Below are 19211 nucleotides of genomic sequence, written 5' to 3' on the forward strand. Positions count from 1 at the left end.
GCTTACACCAACAACATTTTAACTCTGGTGGATAGCTGTCTAGAAACAAGTAAAACTGTGAGCTACTGCTCACTGATGATACCCCCGCCAAAATATGTGGGTAAACAGAAAGTTTTTGAGTGATGAATCTAAAACCAGATCACACAGTATAACTGACTTATATAAACCCTGAAACCAAATTTCAGTAATCCTTGTAAATATGGCAAGCCAAAGTGGACAAAAAGAGCTATTTTCTAATATTAGAAAATCATTTTCTAATATTAAAAAATCATTTTCTAATATTAAAAAATCATTTTCTAATATTAAAAAAGAAAAAGTCTATTTATTAATATTAAAAAATGATTTTCTAATATTAAAAAAGGATTTCTTAATATTAAAAAATGAATTTCTAATATTAAAAAATCATTTATTAATATTAGAAAATCATTTTTTAATATTAGAAATTCATTTTCTAATATTAGAAATTCATTTTCTAATATTAGAAATTCATTTTCTAATATTAGAAATTCATTTTCTAATATTAGAAAATCAAAAGTAATTTCTTATATTAGAAATTCATTTTCTAATATTAATAAATGATTTTTTAATATTAGAAATTCATTTTTTAATATTAAGAAATCATTTTTTAATATTAAGAAATCATTTTCTAATATTAGAAAATTATTTTCTAATATTAGAAAATCCTTTTTTAATATTAAAAATTAAAATCTTCATCATCAAAACGTTTTGACTTGTTTGTTTTATATTCAATAACCCCACACTGTTTACAAACGGAATTAAGAAAATAATGTCCGAATGAACTGAAACAGATTTTGCTAAATGATACAAATTACAATAAATTTAAAAACCAAATATCATTGATTATTAGCTGTAAATCTATAATGGCGGATACAGAACTTTTCATAAAAGAGGGGCGCTGACTGACCTAAGGGGGACCCACGCCAGTCATGCTTCAGTGATTTCCTATATAAGCAACCAAATTTTTCCCACAAAAAGGGGGGCTCGGGCCCCCAAAGGCCCCCTGGATCTGCCTATGATCTTAAACTGATCTAATCACAAACTTATATAAATATGTATATGTTAACTTATACAATAGCATAACAAATACCATTGAACTACAAATGTACCACTAATGGTGTTGGGCGCAGGACATTTAAGCGAAATTTTTTAAACTACAGGACATTTTAGTGTCAACATTAGTGCCTATTTTAGAGCAGAATTAATTCGTTCACAAGTTTCATTAGCCCATTTTAGCGAAAACTGACCTGGTTGAATAATAATCGCCTCAATATAACCATAAATAATAATTTATACTGGTTTAATGACCTTTAATGTTATAAGCTGTTTATATGTTCATCATGGAAACACATAAGAGATGTGTCAAATTCGCTGATTATCTGACCGGATACTATGTAGCTGAAGATCCTATGTTCCCACTGAAGCTTTGGGTAGAAATTTCGTGTAATTCTTAGCAATTTGCCAACAATTAAAGGAACAGAGTCGTTCCATGCCATGTATAATAAGCAATTTTATAGTTCAGTGTCACCCAGCTATTCGCGCTTTCTTGATAATGATCAAATTGCAAACAACAACATATATAAAGGTACAAATGATAAAAGACGAATTTGCACCTCAATCTAGACAAGATAAAGAGAAAGAATTAACCGTTCCTAATGCAATTCTATGAACAGTACTGTACAGGAGGTATATCCAGAGCCCTTTAAAATTACGTTCTCTAAGACACAAATTCTAGACTAGAACTTACTTTTAACAATTGATTCAACCATTTAGACTTTTTGTGCTGTATTTTATCTGGGATATATATTCGACTAGAACGGACTTTTAACATTTGATTTAATCAGTGCTGTATTTTTTAATGAACATGGTATGTTTTATATTGTGCTGTCTTGAGTTTATTAAACCTTTTTTTTTAATTTTATGCCCCATTTAAGAACAGTCTGTGCGTCCGTTAGTCCCGCTTCAGGTTAAAGTTTTTGGTCGAGGTAGTTCTTGACGAAGTTGAAGTCCAATCCACTTGAAACTTAGGAAACATGTTCCCTATGATATGATCTTTCTACATTTAATTTGAAATTTTATCCCATTTTCACGGTCCACTGAACAAAGAAAATGATAGTGCAGATGTGGCATCTGTGTACTGGGGACACATTCTTGTTAAAATATTATTTGTTAGAATGGGTTAAAAATGTTTCTCTAAAATGGGCATTGATAAATTTAATTTTCTCTTGAATGGGTTAAAAATCTGGCCCTAAATTGTGTTTTATTTTGGCGCTAAAATGTCATTTTTTTCTCTCGCTAAAATGTCCTCTGCCGAATGGTTCCCCCTAATCTGAACTAATCACAAGCTTATACATGTAAAATAAGCAAAAGTTTCAAAGTCAGTAGACATGACTGAGGGGATAGGGCCAAATAATCTCCATTTTTTTAAGGACATTTTAAACCAAAAAAATGTATGCAATGGATGTATTAAAGTCTTCGAACTATTGGCTGAAAGGAAAGGAAACAACAAATTCATAATACAGTTACGCTAGTAGGAATCTGACCTAACTAGTATTGTAGGCAGATTAAGTTTACCGTAGATGACCTTAAGTGACAGGGCTTTGAGAGGACAGAGAGGAACTTTTTTATCCAGTTGTTATCCATTGGTCCGACACCCCATTACCCATTGGTCCGACAACCCATTACCCATTGGTCTGTGTGAATTGAGGTTTACAGAACAAGAGAATAATAGCCAAAGTATAAAGAATAGAAAAATGGGCCAAAAACGAGGTTCTAAAATAGTAATATTATGGAGGGAGTAATGGACAAAAAGTACAAAGCATAGGGAAAATGGATGCAAATATACCTCCTTCCCGCCTGCCCCAATTCCGACACTCATTTGTAGTATCGTTGACGAGTTATTTGAACTACAGTTACTCTTTCTGTGGAGTTTATTACAGAAACAGATAATACTATAAAGAGGAAATGTCAACAGCAGGGCAGTCTCTCATCATAAAGAATAATGATCACGTATTGAGGTTTCGGATACAATCAAAACTGTATACCCCAATATGAAGTTACAAAAAGAAGCATTAAATTCTTAAATGAAACTCGAAAATTGGCGAGTTTAAGTTTATACTATTGATATATAAAGTAAAATTGTTCAATCAGTGATAAAAAAAATTTATGTAAAAAGGACTTTTGTAAGTTTAAAACTTCGATAAAAATTGACAAAATGTGATTTAAGAATAATTCGAAAATTCTAAGTTCGATATCATTCTGGTGGTACATCCATTTTCATCGGAGTTTCCGCCTTAATAAAGTCATGAAACATTTGCCACTGGACATAATACAAACAAATAACTACCAATCATTCAAAAATAGCCATGTATACATATGTTCTACTTAAATAAGCGATTATATTTGTAATTTCACATTCATGATACAACAATATTTGTTTCTGTATTAAAGTATTTTCATTTGTGTTTCTCTTTAACACAACTTATGGGTAGGACTCAAGCAAACAGGCGCCTTAAAAATAACTCTAGCAACCAGTTCGACTTCTTCTCTTGACATTGACACTGTCACAAGAATGTACCTGTTTTCATTGTTTCTATTTACAAGCACATTTGCTGTTGTCGTGAACTCGTACACTCAAATAGATACCTTACGGAGAACGCGCCAAACTTTACAAAATTATATTTGGTTTACCAGTTTTCCCACTATCTTAAGAGTCGAATAATTCACTATTTAATTAAGTACAAACACAGTTGCTTAAAGACAAACTAAACGTATGTTCTTCTCACAATAATTCTGTACACTGAACCAAGCATACAAATCGAGTTAAAAGCATGCATAATTGGAGCCTGAACTTTCTTAATTCTCTACTTTGGGCGAGATAAAAAGCTGCGTATCATCATTTTAATTAGTTATTTGACAAAACTTTACAAAATGTAATTGAGAATGGAAATGGGGAATGTGTCAAAGAGAAAACAACCCTACAAAATGCAGAAAACAGATAAAGACCACCAATGGGTCATCATAAAAACATGCACCCGGAGGAGGTCTCCAGATTGCCCCTAAACGTAAATGTGTACACTAGTTCAGGTAGCACTCCACAGTTAGAAAATAAAATTAAAAATGAGCCACAAAATGTTTTATCATCTCCTATTCCTGGATTTCTAATACATTAACCTAACTGTTTGTGTTGTACATGTGCATATGTATGTAATCAGTATATTCCATAGATTTGATTTTCAAAAGTTGAAAGAGTGAAAATTAATTCCTTTTATGTGTATCCATGGCAACATTCTGCATTTATTTACCATAAAATATTGCAAAAAGGGGGGTGGACATGTCACATATCCCCCCAAAATTTTGATCAAACTAGAATTTCAATGCCTTTGAGTGATACCTTTTTAGAAACTGTTTTCATAAATCTTCCTAATGATCAAATAAAAAATGGGTGTCTTTCGCCTCATTTTTTCGTAAAATCCAATCACAAAGTTCGTGCGATAAAAAGTTGGAAAAAAACATTGCAGTAATTTCCGGACCAATGTATGGTAGGGACATGCAAATACGGACTGTCATACAGAAAACAGCCTATATTACATACATTACATAATCTTGATGTTCATATAAACCCAATACAAAGGCTATTTTAATACTCAGCTATCCAAAAATGAATTTTATTGCACACTAGCTCTCATATTTAAAAAATCCACAGGGGCCAAAATGCGAAACTACACACCTAACTGTGGAGTGCTACCTTAAGGTGAAATTTTCCCCCTCCTGCCTCAATTTTTATTATATTTTCTGTGTTCTACTAGCTGTATCGATGAAAATGGTACCTTAGTTTTTAAAATTGGTTCAGTAATAAAGATTTTATGAAGGTTAGCAGTTGATGTTGAAACGCGACAAAAAGTGATTTAAAAATAAATGCTGGATCATAGTGAAAAACTTCAAGTCTGTCTCATTTTTGGGGTAAATTTCTAAAACTTTTCCCATTATCTTATTTAAAATCATAAAATTACCTTCAAAGAGGACAAATTGTACAATTTTTAGGTATTTGAAAGCACTTATAGGTCAATTTTGCTGTAAATAGCAAACCTAACCTTGGTTTAGAAGCTCTCAAGCAGGGTATAAATTTCTAGCAGTACTGGCATCATTAAATTTAATTAATGCCAAATTATAATATAAAATCCTGCTAAAAATGTTTATTTGACTTATTCGCATTCAAAAATATAAAGCGATACATTCTGAGGATATCATATAAAGCGCAATCTTTGGTTACAATGGTGAAGCTAATTGAGTACAAATTTAAGACCGCAACATGTCTAAGTGTCAAAATGTGTATATTTGGTTGCTAAGGACAGTAAACAATAAAATAAACATAAATTGCATTCCTAGCAGATTTTTTACCTTTAGAACTAAAACAAGAACATAAAAGACTAAAGATTTGTGGTAAATTTTATCTTAAAAAGTGCATTTCTGTGCTTTCTGATGTGCCATAAGGTAGCACTCCACAGTTAGAAAATAAAATTAAAAATGAGCCACAAAATGTTTTATCATCTCCTATTCCTGGATTTCTAATACATTAACCTAACTGTTTGTGTTGTACATGTGCATATGTATGTAATCAGTATATTCCATAGATTTGATTTTCAAAAGTTGAAAGAGTGAAAATTAATTCCTTTTATGTGTATCCATGGCAACATTCTGCATTTATTTACCATAAAATATTGCAAAAAGGGGGGTGGACATGTCACATATCCCCCCAAAATTTTGATCAAACTAGAATTTCAATGCCTTTGAGTGATACCTTTTTAGAAACTGTTTTCATAAATCTTCCTAATGATCAAATAAAAAATGGGTGTCTTTCGCCTCATTTTTTCGTAAAATCCAATCACAAAGTTCGTGCGATAAAAAGTTGGAAAAAAACATTGCAATAATTTCCGGACCAATGTATGGTAGGGACATGCAAATACGGACTGTCATACAGAAAACAGCCTATATTACATACATTACATAATCTTGATGTTCATATAAACCCAATACAAAGGCTATTTTAATACTCAGCTATCCAAAAATGAATTTTATTGCACACTAGCTCTCATATTTGAAAAATCCACAGGGGCCAAAATGCGAAACTACACACCTAACTGTGGAGTGCTACCTCAGTGAAAATGGACGTCATGCTCAACTCCAAAACATTTTATGTGGATCAGGATCTGCTTACCCTTCCGGAGCACCTGAGATGTCAGAAATGAAAAAGAAAATTTCTTCAAATATCAAAGGATTGATATTCAACAGCATACTGAATTGCTTAAAAGCAAAAAAAAACAATTTTAAGTTCATTAGACCACATTCATTCTGTGTCAGAAACCTATGCTGTGCCAACTATATTTAATCACAATCCAAATTCAGAACTGTATCCAGTTTGCATGTTGTGTCCATACTAGCCCCAAGTCGACCTCTGCGGTCGTATAAAGATGCACCCTGCGGAGCACCTGGTTTGATTATGGACCCACTTTTCAAGTTGGTCAAAATTGGGGTCCAAAATTAATCTTTGTTTGATTTCAACAAAAATTGTATATAGGGGGTTCTTCGATATGCTGAATCTAACCATATACATGTATTTAGATTTATGATATTTGGGCCCGGTTATGAAATTGGTCCACAGTGAGATCTAAAGGGTCCAAAATTGAACTTTATTTAATTTCATAAAAAATTGAATTATTGGGGTTCTTTGATATGCTGAGTCTAACCATGTATTTAGATTTTGGATATTGGAATACTACAAAGGGAAGGAAAGAATTGTCTTTGGGAGTTATGGCTCAAACCGTTAAGGAATAAGGTGCATTAAATGGGTAAAAGGGTTTCCAGGTTAATGGACAATGACTTAAGTACAAAACATAATTTAAAAGCAGTGTAAAGTTGGTAATTGAAACTCTTTTGAATATTTCACCTAAGTGCATTTAAAGTATGTATATTGGAAATCGGCCAAAAACTTTATTATTTTAACAATTTAATAAAAATTAAGGTATATGATGTACTGCATCATGACATATCTTGTACAACCTTGGAAAACAAATAGTACTTTTCTTGCAGTTCTTCATCTCAATAACACATGCAGTAACTAGTGTTTCGGCTTGAAGCATAAAACAACAACCACATAACAATACTGTGATATATTATTATAGTGACGTAGCCAGGGTATAAATGATGTGGATGCGAAACCGTCAACGACCTTTTTAAGAAGACAATTATTTTTTATGGGGACCATTTTATGCAGAAAATTATTTTTTTTCCGGACATTTTCCCTGTGTGCATGTGAACTCGCCTAGAATCCGACACTTGTTAGATTTTTGTTTGATTTCAAAATACTAAGTACCCAGCAATATATATTCCAATAGAATTTCATTGTTTTTCTCGAAACTACAATCATTCAATTCAGAAATATTTGATGTAAAAGTGTCACACCCAGTCTTATATTTGACATCTCAAAAACAAACCAATTACAACGGCACTTCTGTATATGGAACTTCTGAATATAGGAATCGAAGTGACCCTACTTTCTCGGAATTTACGTCGGTTTGTCTGGTCTTATTAGCGCTTAGTGTCATGTGATCAATTCTTTACCGATTTTTGTGAAACTTATATATCATCAGCAATGTCTTTGACATTTGCGAAAATAATCCTGATCAAATACATAAATCAACTATGCACCTTGGAAATGAAATATATAAAATATATATTATGATGGAAATCTCACTGTATTTATCATGAAGCTCATATTCTCTCGAGATAAAAAAAATAAATAAGAATAAACTTGCATCAGAACCCCTCCTATCCCCGTCATAAAGTATGTGCAATGCGGGGACATTGGATCTCTGTTCTTTTATTGAAAATAAAATTGATATTTGTACCTAGATGGAAAAGGGTATTGATAAAAAAAAAAAAGAAGGTGTGATATCATATTGCCAATGAGACAACTATCCACAAAAGATCAAAATGACACAGATATTAACTGGTGACCTTCTGCTGTGGTTTTTTTCTTTGGTCGGGTTGTTGTCTCTTTGATACATTCCCCATTTCCATTCTCAATTTTATTAACAACTATAGGTCACCGTACGGCCTTCAACAATGAATAAAGCCCATACTGCCCAAGAATAAAAACACTCCATTACAAATATAGTTTTTATCCCGTCGTCTTTCGTGTCACAGGAAACGATACCAGGATATGATGGTTTAGTTGTTTTAACTAGTAACGTTGCTATGTCATCGATCCGCTTGGCTCAATAACTGACCAAATATGTCTGCAAGTCTACGTACCATCACTCTCTACGCTTGAGGTAGCCAACTTAGCGCTATGACGTAGACTTTTTACAAAAAAACACTTATCTGCAATCTATCCATCTTGTTTAAACTGATAAACTAATTGATCTGAAAGGAAAGACCACCTATATTCATGATACTTCTTCGGATGTGGTTGGACGCTATTTTCGTATCATCGCCCTTGTTATATTCAGATAACACCTTGTGTATCTGCTGCGAACACATGCAATTATATTGTTAAAATGATGTGGATGCTTGAGCATCTGAGCATATATGCAAGCTACGCAGTGAGTTGGAGTGAGCGAGTTGAAATAAATTAATGAGTTTTACTACCTGTACATCTGAAAAGAAATACAAATTGAGAAGAAAATTGTTATTTCAATTCAAATTCAATTTACTATGTCTAGAAAAATTATTAACAAGTGTCTATAATGAGATCAATACTTATAAAGCAACTATAAAACAAATACATGTAGCTGAGTATGTAAATGTACAAAGAAAGACATTAAAGGCCATCTTTACAATCTCTTGTAAATGATGACCTCTATTTTTTATTTGGCTGGAACCGTTAAAATTCTATCTCAGGCATTTTCCCATTTCGGCAGTTTATCTAGGACTTCTTGTAGTTCGTGCATAGCAGTCGTTGTCTGAGATTGCCCGAGTAAGTGGTCAAGCAGACAACAGCATCATCCGCATACAGTCTCGCTGTTTAGTGTGGACCTTCAGCATATAGATTGTATATATGTAAATGTGCTAGTTGCAACCCCAACACTAATATTATTAAGACGAGGCGATATCGTAACATAAACACAAAGAAACCGGGGTCCTAGGACTGATCCTTGGATACTCCATTCTACTTTCATTCTGTTTATAGTTTCGCATTCCAATAAAAATGAACACAAGGTTGTATCATGATGTTCAAATAATGAAATATCCACCAATATCGTGTGTATTGTTTCAATGCCCGTGGAGACAACATCAAAGAAATAAACTTTGGAAATGCAAGTTTTAGCCGCATGTTGACAAATCAAAATACTCATGTAGACTATAAACCGTCTTTAGTACAGTGGCGTCACTTGGCGTACTATATTCAATGACGTCATAAAACGCTATTACTTTTCATTCAGACGCTTTGAAAAATGATATTTTAATATTAGAAAATGATTTTCTAATATTAGAAAATGATTTTCGAATATTAGAAAATGATTTTCGAATATTAAAAATGATTTCTAATATTAAAAAATGGTTTTCTAATATTAAAAAATGATTTTCTAATATTAAAAAAGGATTTTCTAATATTAAAAAAGCATTTTCTAATATTAAGAAATGATTTTTTAATATTAAAAAAGCATTTTCTAATATTAAAAAGTACCTTATTTTTTAATATTAGAAAATGCTTTTTTAATATTAGAAAATGCTTTTCTAATATTAGAAAATGATTTTCTAATATTAGAAAATGCTTTTTTAATATTAGAAAATCATTTTTTAATATTAGAAAATCATTTTTTTATATTAGAAAATAGCTCTTTTTGTCCAGTTTGGCTTGCCATATGTAAAGCAGTTTATAAGAAAAATATGACAAAAGTTTTAACTAGGCTATCATGTGTAAAATGAGTATTCGGTAAACTGGAAGTTGTCGAGTGATGAATCTGAAAATGCATCACACGGTAAAGCTGAACTGTATAAACTCTGAAACCAAATTTCAGAAATCCTTGTATTGTAGTTGCAGAGAAAAATGTGACGAAAATTTGCAACTTGGCTATCATGTGTAAAATGAAACAAGTGTTCCGGTAAACAGGAAATTGTTGCGTGATGAATCTAAAAATGCATCACACGGTATAACTTATTTATATAAACCCTGAAACCAAATTTCAGAAATCCTTGTCAAGTAGTTCCTAAGAAAAATGCAACGAAAATATTCATTGGACAGAAGGATGGATGGACAGACAGAGGTAAAACAGTATAGTATAACCCCCTTTTTTAAAGTGGGGGTATAATTATACCACATTTGTATATGAATATTATCAATGATCTATGTAAAGGATGTCAAGGTCAGAAGAAACCTTCCAGGCAAACATGTACAACATAAAATTATTCTATACACTAAATAAAGCTGACCTATAGATTACAATACCTGAGAAACAGACATAATCAGGAAAACTTAACATTGGCCAGTGAACCATAACAAGAGCCTGAATTGCTCACCTTGATTTTATGGCATTTATCTTTCGTTTAGGAGTTTAAGTTTCCAATTCCATCGTAGTTTGTTTTTTTGGTTTAATGGTTTAATGTATATTAATAAGTGTTTGAAAATGCAGTTTTTTGTCATACTTTCTTCAAAAGCAAAAGAAAAAGGTGTTTGGTGTGAGATTTTGAAGTTTGTTAGGTTTTTAAAAGGTGATTAACTGCAGTTGACTTGAAGATGCTTACAAATAACTGTTTCATTGATTATCATACAAGATATCTTCTTTTCTATATTTGGTTCAAGATAATAACCAACCAGATGCTCCGCAGGGCACAGCTTTATAGGACCGCAGAGGTCGCATCCTGAACAGTTGGAGCAAGTATGGACACTACATTCAAGCTTGATACAGCTCTGAATTTGGATTGTGATTAAATAGTTGACACAACATAGGTTTCTGACACAGAATGAATGTGGTCTAATGAACTTAACAATATTTTTTTTTGCTTTTGAGCAATACACTATGCTGTTGAATATTAATTGCTTAAAACAAATATTTGAAGAAATTTTCTTTTTAATTTGGTTTTTGAGATATAAGCCAAAAACTGCATTTTACCCCTATGTTCTATTTTTAGCCATGGTGGTCATGTTTTTTGACGAAACAGAAAATAAAACACAAACTTTATTCAAGATACCCTAAGGATCATTCAGCTTAAGTTTGGTTGGAATTTGTTGAGTAGTTTCAGAGAAGTTGTTTGAAATAGTTTACATCAGACAGACAATGGACGACGGACGCAAAGTGATGGCTAAAGCTCACTGTTCCTTCTGAACGGTGAGCTAAAAATGAGGTCAAGGTAAGAAAAACCCTTCCTGACAGACATGTGCTTCTTGCAATCATTCTGTACACCAAATATTATTCACCCATGGCTTTTTTTGTATTGTAAAAGTGAGAAAAAAAGTTGACAGATGTACTATGCAAATGAGTTCATTGCCATGTTCACCTTACAATAATTCTATATACCATGTATAGTTAACCTATTGCTAACTTGACAATATTTCCATACACCAAAAACAGTTAACCTTTTGCTTGCATGGTGTCTGAGAAAAGACTAATTCATTAATTATTGGTTAAGAGTTGATGTTCAAATTTGTATTTTTTTATCAGGGACATTCATACCAGCTTAGAATGTTCTACAAAAGAAATAAAATAAACACCATTGGATAAAATCTTTAATTGGAAAACAATGTGTTTAATTCTATGAATAATATTACTGAATATTTTCAGACACATAACATATGGTTTCATAATATACTATACAACCTACAGATTACCTGAACAAAGAACTTATAATTTTACATTAAGCTTTGAAATTATTATATCTAGAGATCATACATCAAGAAGTTTTGTCCCCTTCACCTAACTAGTTTTATTCTAAAGTGTTCATCTTTTACATAATTTCTTAAAATATAAATGGCATTTAAAATTTAAATAAACAGTCAAAATTACCAAAAAGGACATCACTAATTAGCAAATCACTACCTACAAAAGAAATTTTGAAAAAAACCCCATCACTACCTACAAAAGAAATTTTGAAAAAAAAACCATTCATTCCATGTAAACATCTCTAAATGAACTTAAGTATAAAGCATCCATAGTTCTTTCCCCTCGGATGTCCCTTTTACACAGGTTTGACTGTAATTACAGAATAGGTTCTATCTGAATCATAGATGAAAACAATAATTCAGGATACTAATTCTACAAGGCCATTTATCATATTGCACATGTAAAGTTCAAGCTATAATAATCACTACACATCACTGATTTAACCCCAGCTTTTTGCCTTGGTATTCAATGAAGTAAATGCATCCCTCAATAAAATATACAGCATTTCAGTCTTGGGAAAACAATTCTTCAAAGGAGTGGATCACAATGCCTGGTGGCCAAGTTATCTCATAGAACAGGGGAACATTTATATATTAAATTCTAACGGTTTGTGTTTTTGTTGTCAAAGTCAGAAATTTCACACATCCAACACATTGTACTCAGGCATCACTATTGCCAGCAGTCAGCTGAATTTTTTAACCCACACTCATAAATTGAAAGAGTACTTTGTTATATTGATAGTTGCTTCTAAAATCTTAAAACCTACTTCTTAAACAGTTGTTCAAAAAGTAGTTCTATAAAAAGATTGTACTGACTTAATTGATATCAAATGTAGTCACTAAAGTAAAAATATCTTTCAATCTTTAAAAAGAAAATACTAAATGCCTCTTGGGTCAAATAAAATAGGTATCATATGATATAAATTCATATAATAAAATGTTTTTATAAAAATCAAACAATTTGGGGAAAAAATACACAACAAAAATTATTACCATGAAGGGGACATATCATACAATTCACAATCTTAAATAGCAGAAAAAAAATCTTCACCTCAACTTATTCACTACATATTCTCTTACCACCTTATAATTTACTACAGAATAAGATTTGAATTGTGCATTTGGCTTATTAAAAACAAGTACACACCAAACAACAAAAATTAACCTGTGAAAATATACCTTTTTCATACTACAAAATTTGCAAAGAGGCTAAATAAACCCAGTTAAGAAATTCACTTTAAGAAAAACAACAACAAAAAAAAAAGACTTATATGATAGTTTTGAACAAACAAAATGAATAGTTTTTACAAAATGTATAAAACAGCATTACAGGTGCATTGATTTTTAGATCCTTACATTTGCATCCGAAAAAACAAATATATTGTTCATATGTAAATTTGGTTAATGAAACACAGCTAGACAGATAAATTATTCAGTGAAGCTGTGGTAAACAAGAATGTGTCCAAAGTACAGTGTATCCAAAGTAACACGGATGCCCCACTCGCATTATCATTTTCCATGTTCAATGGACCGTGAAATTGGGTAAAAAATCTAATTTGGCCTTAAAAGTAAAAAGATCAACTAATAAGGAACATGTGTACTAAGTTTCAAATTGATTGGACTTTAACTTCATCAAAAACTACCTTGACCTAAAACTTTAAACTGAAACTCACACTTTTAATTTCTATGTTCAGTGGACCATGAAAATGGGGTAAAAAGCCTAATTTGGTTTAAAAATATGAAAGATCATATCATAAGAAACATGTATACTAAGTTTCAAGTTGATTGGACTTCAGCTTCATCAAAAACTACCTTGACCAAAAACTTTAACCTGAAACTCACACTTTTAATTTCTATGTTCAGTGGACCATGAAAATGGTGTCAAAAGTCTAATTTTGATTTAAAATAAGAAGGATCATATCATAAGGAACATGTGTACTAAGTTTCAAGATGATTGGACTTCAGCTTCATCAAAAACTACCTTGACCAAAACCTTTAACCTGAAACTCACACTTTTAATTTCTATGTTCAGTGGACCATGAAAATGGTGTCAAAAGTCTAATTTTGATTTAAAATAAGAAGGATCATATCATAAGGAACATGTGTACTAAGTTTCAAGATATACAAAATAAGTGAATATACTTTCCCTTTAAAATAGTTACATGTATAAACAACAAAATAGCACCTATACATAAGCACAATTGGCAAAATAACAAAAATTGTAAAGCACTGTTAATTAATAAATTATAGTTTTGGTTAATGAAACACAGCTAGACTGACATTACATTTTAGTTGCAATTATTACAAAAGAAAAGCTGTATACACTGCATATATCCTCTCTTTTAACGAATGGTTTGTTAATTCAAATCTACTTTGTACAAAAAAAAAGTTCTTATAATAATATTAGTACCTTAATATATATAAAACTTGAACATAAATCTATTACTACTTTAATATAAAATAGTTAAGTCTTTAATGGTACATAAATTATGGGGAATACAAAGACCTTGATAGTTTTGATATCACAGAAAAAACACTAAATAAAAGAGGTGAAAAAACAAGACTATAACTGTATCACCAAGTTAGCAAATTAATAACAAAACTAAAGCTAACAAAATATTTTTTCTTTCACTTATTTCAAACCGGCTGAATCTTTAATGCAAAAAAATGCTGAAAGTTTTTTCATATTCCTTTCTTATAAGAAGTAGTAATTTTCATTTAAACAATTTACTTGAAAAAAAGAAGCAAACTTCCTACTTTAATTTTCAGGTGTAGAAATTCAAGCTTTTTGGTTAATTAAATAAGGGAAACTGCGATTAAAAAAACAATCACATTGTCATTAAACTTTTAAATTGTATTGTTTCTGTATAAATTTTTCAGACGAGAAAAACTTCTTCATATAATAACAAATATATCACACAATTTTGATATTATCTACAACATGACATGTGTAATATATAATACAACAGACAACAAAAACTTGACCCTGTAACAGTTATAAACAATCCATAAGAAAGGCATTATAACTGAATGAATGGGATTGATGTTAATAAGGGAGATAACTCAAAACTAAGGGGAATAACTACAGAACAGGCAAATCTCCTGTCTTTTATTAAGAAAAGTAAAATAATTCTAGTAACCCTGAGATTAAGAAAGAAAACAATTGTAGTCATAACAGTTTCAGAGACAATTCATGAAGTATTAAAACCTAAGGACTGTTCTAAACATCTTTCAAGACTCTGTAATAATAAATCTTAGAATATGAAAATAACCAGATGTACTATGATTTCAAGAGACAAACATCCATTGAAAAACCAAAGACTTTCAATAACAGTATCTAAGTGAACATAATATTTTGATAAATCAAGGTTTAATATTATGTTATTGATTCAATACAAATCAAAGAGCTGTAAGCTCTGAGGAAAAATGACGCCACTGTCTCTAATATTGGGATAGTTTTTATGCAAGTCTTGATTTTCACACACCTTAATTAGTATAACAATGCAACATGTCTCGTAAGCATAAAATTGATATTCGTATATGTGTGTGTGTGAAGTGAAGGTTACAACTGGCTGTTTTTTTTTTAAGACAAATGAATAGATCAAGACTACCTGAATTGTACAAATAAATACCGTAGAAAGGCTTGTATATTTAACACTGGTACATAGTCTGAATCGGGGTCCGTTCGCGCCCATTCACATTTGCGCCCACTCATGTTCGCCCCCTTTCACTTTCACACCCTACATGTTCGCACCCAATCTTAATTGGTTTTGTGTTTAATAACTCTGTAAGCAAGTGTTTTCTTATAAGTATAATTGTTGTCATTATCTCAAATTAAGTGAGACCGCACTTTTTTTTTGTGTTGAATAAAACTTAATCATGTTTTGGATAGCGTATTGTTAAAAATAATAATAATCATTTCTAAATAAAGTGGTATTTTGTCAACATTTAATTTTGTGTTGAATAACTCTTAATCATGTTTTGGTTAGTGTATTGCTATAACTTTGTTTCATTGACTTGTTTCAAAATGAAGTGAGATTCTGACTATGTTTTTTTCTGTGTGTTGAATAAATTTTATCATGTTTTGGTTATAATAGTGGATTGCTATATTTTGGTTCCTATATTTTATTGTTTCGTTGTTTCAGATCAAAGGGACCAAGCTGTTAAAAACAATTATCTTTTGTGTTTTTCCACCAAAGCAATTTAAAACAAAAATCATGATTTTCCAATTATTCAACTTGAATTTGTGATAAAATTGGGCGAAAGGACCTTGAGTGCGAACGTGCGAGGTGCGAACGTGTAGGGTGCAAAAGTGTATTGGGCGTGAACAGACCTGATACCACATAGTCTGAACCCCCTTCTCCCACAAAATATTAAGTAAATAATCTTTTTGTTACTGTTATCAAAGGTCTAATGAAACTCAGGTAATTTCAAACATTTGTCAAAGAATTCTAGTCAAACTGGCACCTGGTTAAATTGGCACCTGGACAAATCAGCACCTGGTTAAATCGACACCTCATATAGTCAATTCGTCACCCATGTTAAATATATATTTTTAACAGCATTTTAAGCAAAAAGAGTAAAAATAAGAAAGGGGTTGCCAGAATTTTTTTCAGTATTTAAGCAAAAAGAGATAAATACTAACTTTCACATTTTTGGGTGTTCATGTACATTTTGTATATAATTATTTTTCTCAACTAAATGACTTTTTTGGTGTATTTTTAATGATATATATATGAGTAGTCCAAATAATTATTACGTCTGGCAAGGCTTTTTTAATTTTATTCTGGGACACCTTCCTATGACCGCAAGGCTATGTTAATTTTTTTCTGGGTCGTAGGAAGGCGTCCAAGAAAAAAAAAAATATCCTTGCCAGACGTCATAATTATTTGGACTAATACATGAGATATTGGATATTTTTATGCATTATTTTAACCAGTTGAGCATTTTACAGGATTGTTCGTTTAATGCTGTTTAAACTTTACTGAAAAAAACACCTTAAATTTGCTAATTATTTGGCATGAAAGTTTGATTTATTGAAAGGGACTCATAGTTTTCCATTTTATTTAAATAATTGTCAAATTGTTAAAACAACAGCTTGGGCAAGGGCTTCGTTGTTTACCTTTATACACAACAACATATTCACTTTGGTTTCGTTGTTTACCTAAATACACAACAACATATTCACTATGTACTTGGTAACAGTTATCAGGGGCGTAGCTAGAAAGATACGATGTGCAAGCAAAAATTTTTGGGACCCTTTTATGCAGAAAAATGTTTTTTTTTCCAGTTTTCGGTCATAGGACTGTTAAAAGAGGAGCTATATGTAGATAGGACTTATAAAAAAATTATGAATGTAAAACTATTAATAAATCTTCTGAATAGAGTAATACATAAACAACATATATTTGTGATACAGAATTTACTCAAAATTGTCCAAAATCTGCTCTTCGGTCTAGGCAGAAACAAACTTCTGTATTACTATAATTGTCAATATTCACACTGAAATCCCGATGAATATGCAGTAATGCTAGTAACTGTCGTTCATTGTTGTTTGTACATTTGTTTTCAACATACTTAGTACACTGATAGATCTCCATGGTAGCACTCGCGAGATGTTATGAACCAGCGTACGTGTTCAGCATCGAGCGACCTCCCAATTGAATTCGTCAAAATCACATGCCAGGTCAGTTTCATGTGTCTCAGATAAGTTGAGATTTTTTCGTTTGTTATATTTCTTACAACACGATGGAGCAGATACAGCGCAAAAGTGCGATTTTCTGATAATACTAGACGCGACTCCACTCTCCAGTTCCCTTATATCATATGGGCTATGAACGCAAAAAATAATGAGACTTTCCAATACTGTTTTGGCGTGTTTGCAGGGTGATTGGATCTGGTAGTCTGTCGACCACATCGCCTCGGCATATTTTCAACGATATCGAGGGGTTCTGATAATTCTAATGCTGATTGGTACATCTCATTCCAAACTAATGAACCGTGCACTGTAATATGTGCTCCAAAAACTACATGTCTTAGACTGAGTATTCAAAATTCAAATCTAGTAAAAGATACAAGTTACTGTCCGATTTGTCATTATCTCCAATGAAACTTTTATTTTGAAACCAAATGCCGTTATTTAATGATATTTCATCAATTAAAAAAGTGACAACATAGGTGTTTCCTTTAACATTCAATCTATAAATTTTTATTATGCCATTTATTTATTTTTTTGCATGCCGAATCGATGTGCACGCAACTGCGTGTTAGCGTATAGGCAGATACGCGCCTGGTTATTAATTGATTAAATAGAAAATATTATAACAAATATTATTGGATGCCGAATTGACGTCAAATAGGTGCCGATTTGACTAGATGCCAATTTAACCAGGTGCCAACTTGAACTTCAAGTCGGACTTGACTTGTACGTTTCAATTCCTCTGCGATCGTTTGTGGTATTTTCTTGAGAAAACCTATTTTCCATCATTAAAGAGAAGAAGAAACTGCTTGAAAATGATTCTTGAACGCTTAATGATTGTTAAAATTCACTCAAAAAACAATTTTGAAACTTGCGATGTTTAAACAGGAAGTTTCAAGAGCACGTGTAAAAGAAGAAATTAACCGGTGAGAGTGGAAATCCGTACATGACAGATATCACTATAGTACGACTTTCAAAGTAAAACAGTTCCATCCTTTTTGTAAAACAGTCTTTAATATACCTATCACATTAATGTTTGAAGGGTCTTAAGGTTATTCGAACCATATAAGACATATAAGTCGGTATGAAACACCAAAACGGAATGAACAATAACCGATTACGTTTTGTAGTTTACAAATTCTAAACTGGTTCCCGTCAAACTACAACACTTTGTTCGAGTGTAGTGGAATACAAGCAGAAACCAGTTAGTTTGTAAAATAGTAATATGAAACCGAGTGTAAACTGGTTCCTGGCTGATTACTACACAATGATCATGCATGATGATAACACAAGCAGATTCCAGTTTGTATTGAAAATAGTAAATACGAAACCAAGCGCGGTAGGCAGAGAAATGTAATGAAGTTCAGGTCGCCAGTAATGGAACAATGACTGCGTCATTTTCCAAAAATCAGGAACAGTAAAACATGATTTTTTTTATGACAATTTCCAATGTATTGTCATAATACAACATCATTTAATATATAAATTTACATGATATTATATCTGCTAATGATTATCACAACAACAAAGCATCTTTTCATTCAGTATAATTAAAACCAACATTCTATTAGTTTAATAATGCCACAGCCTTTTCAGAATAACTCTTTTCATAAT

General features: G+C 31.6%; 1 long non-coding RNA gene across 1 annotated transcript; it reads right to left on the bottom strand.

The window, feature by feature from the left end:
• Positions 1–11733: 11733 nt before the first annotated feature.
• Positions 11734–15094, bottom strand: LOC139521915 (uncharacterized). The gene is made up of 2 exons (XR_011664094.1): positions 12093–15094; positions 11734–12056 (listed from the first exon to the last, which is right to left on the bottom strand). It is a non-coding gene; the product is annotated as an uncharacterized lncRNA (long non-coding RNA).
• Between the last annotated feature and the right edge of the window lie 4117 nt (positions 15095–19211).

The sequence above is a fragment of the Mytilus edulis genome, chromosome 4, assembly GCF_963676685.1.
Source record: "Mytilus edulis chromosome 4, xbMytEdul2.2, whole genome shotgun sequence".
NCBI lineage: Eukaryota > Metazoa > Mollusca > Bivalvia > Mytilida > Mytilidae > Mytilus > Mytilus edulis.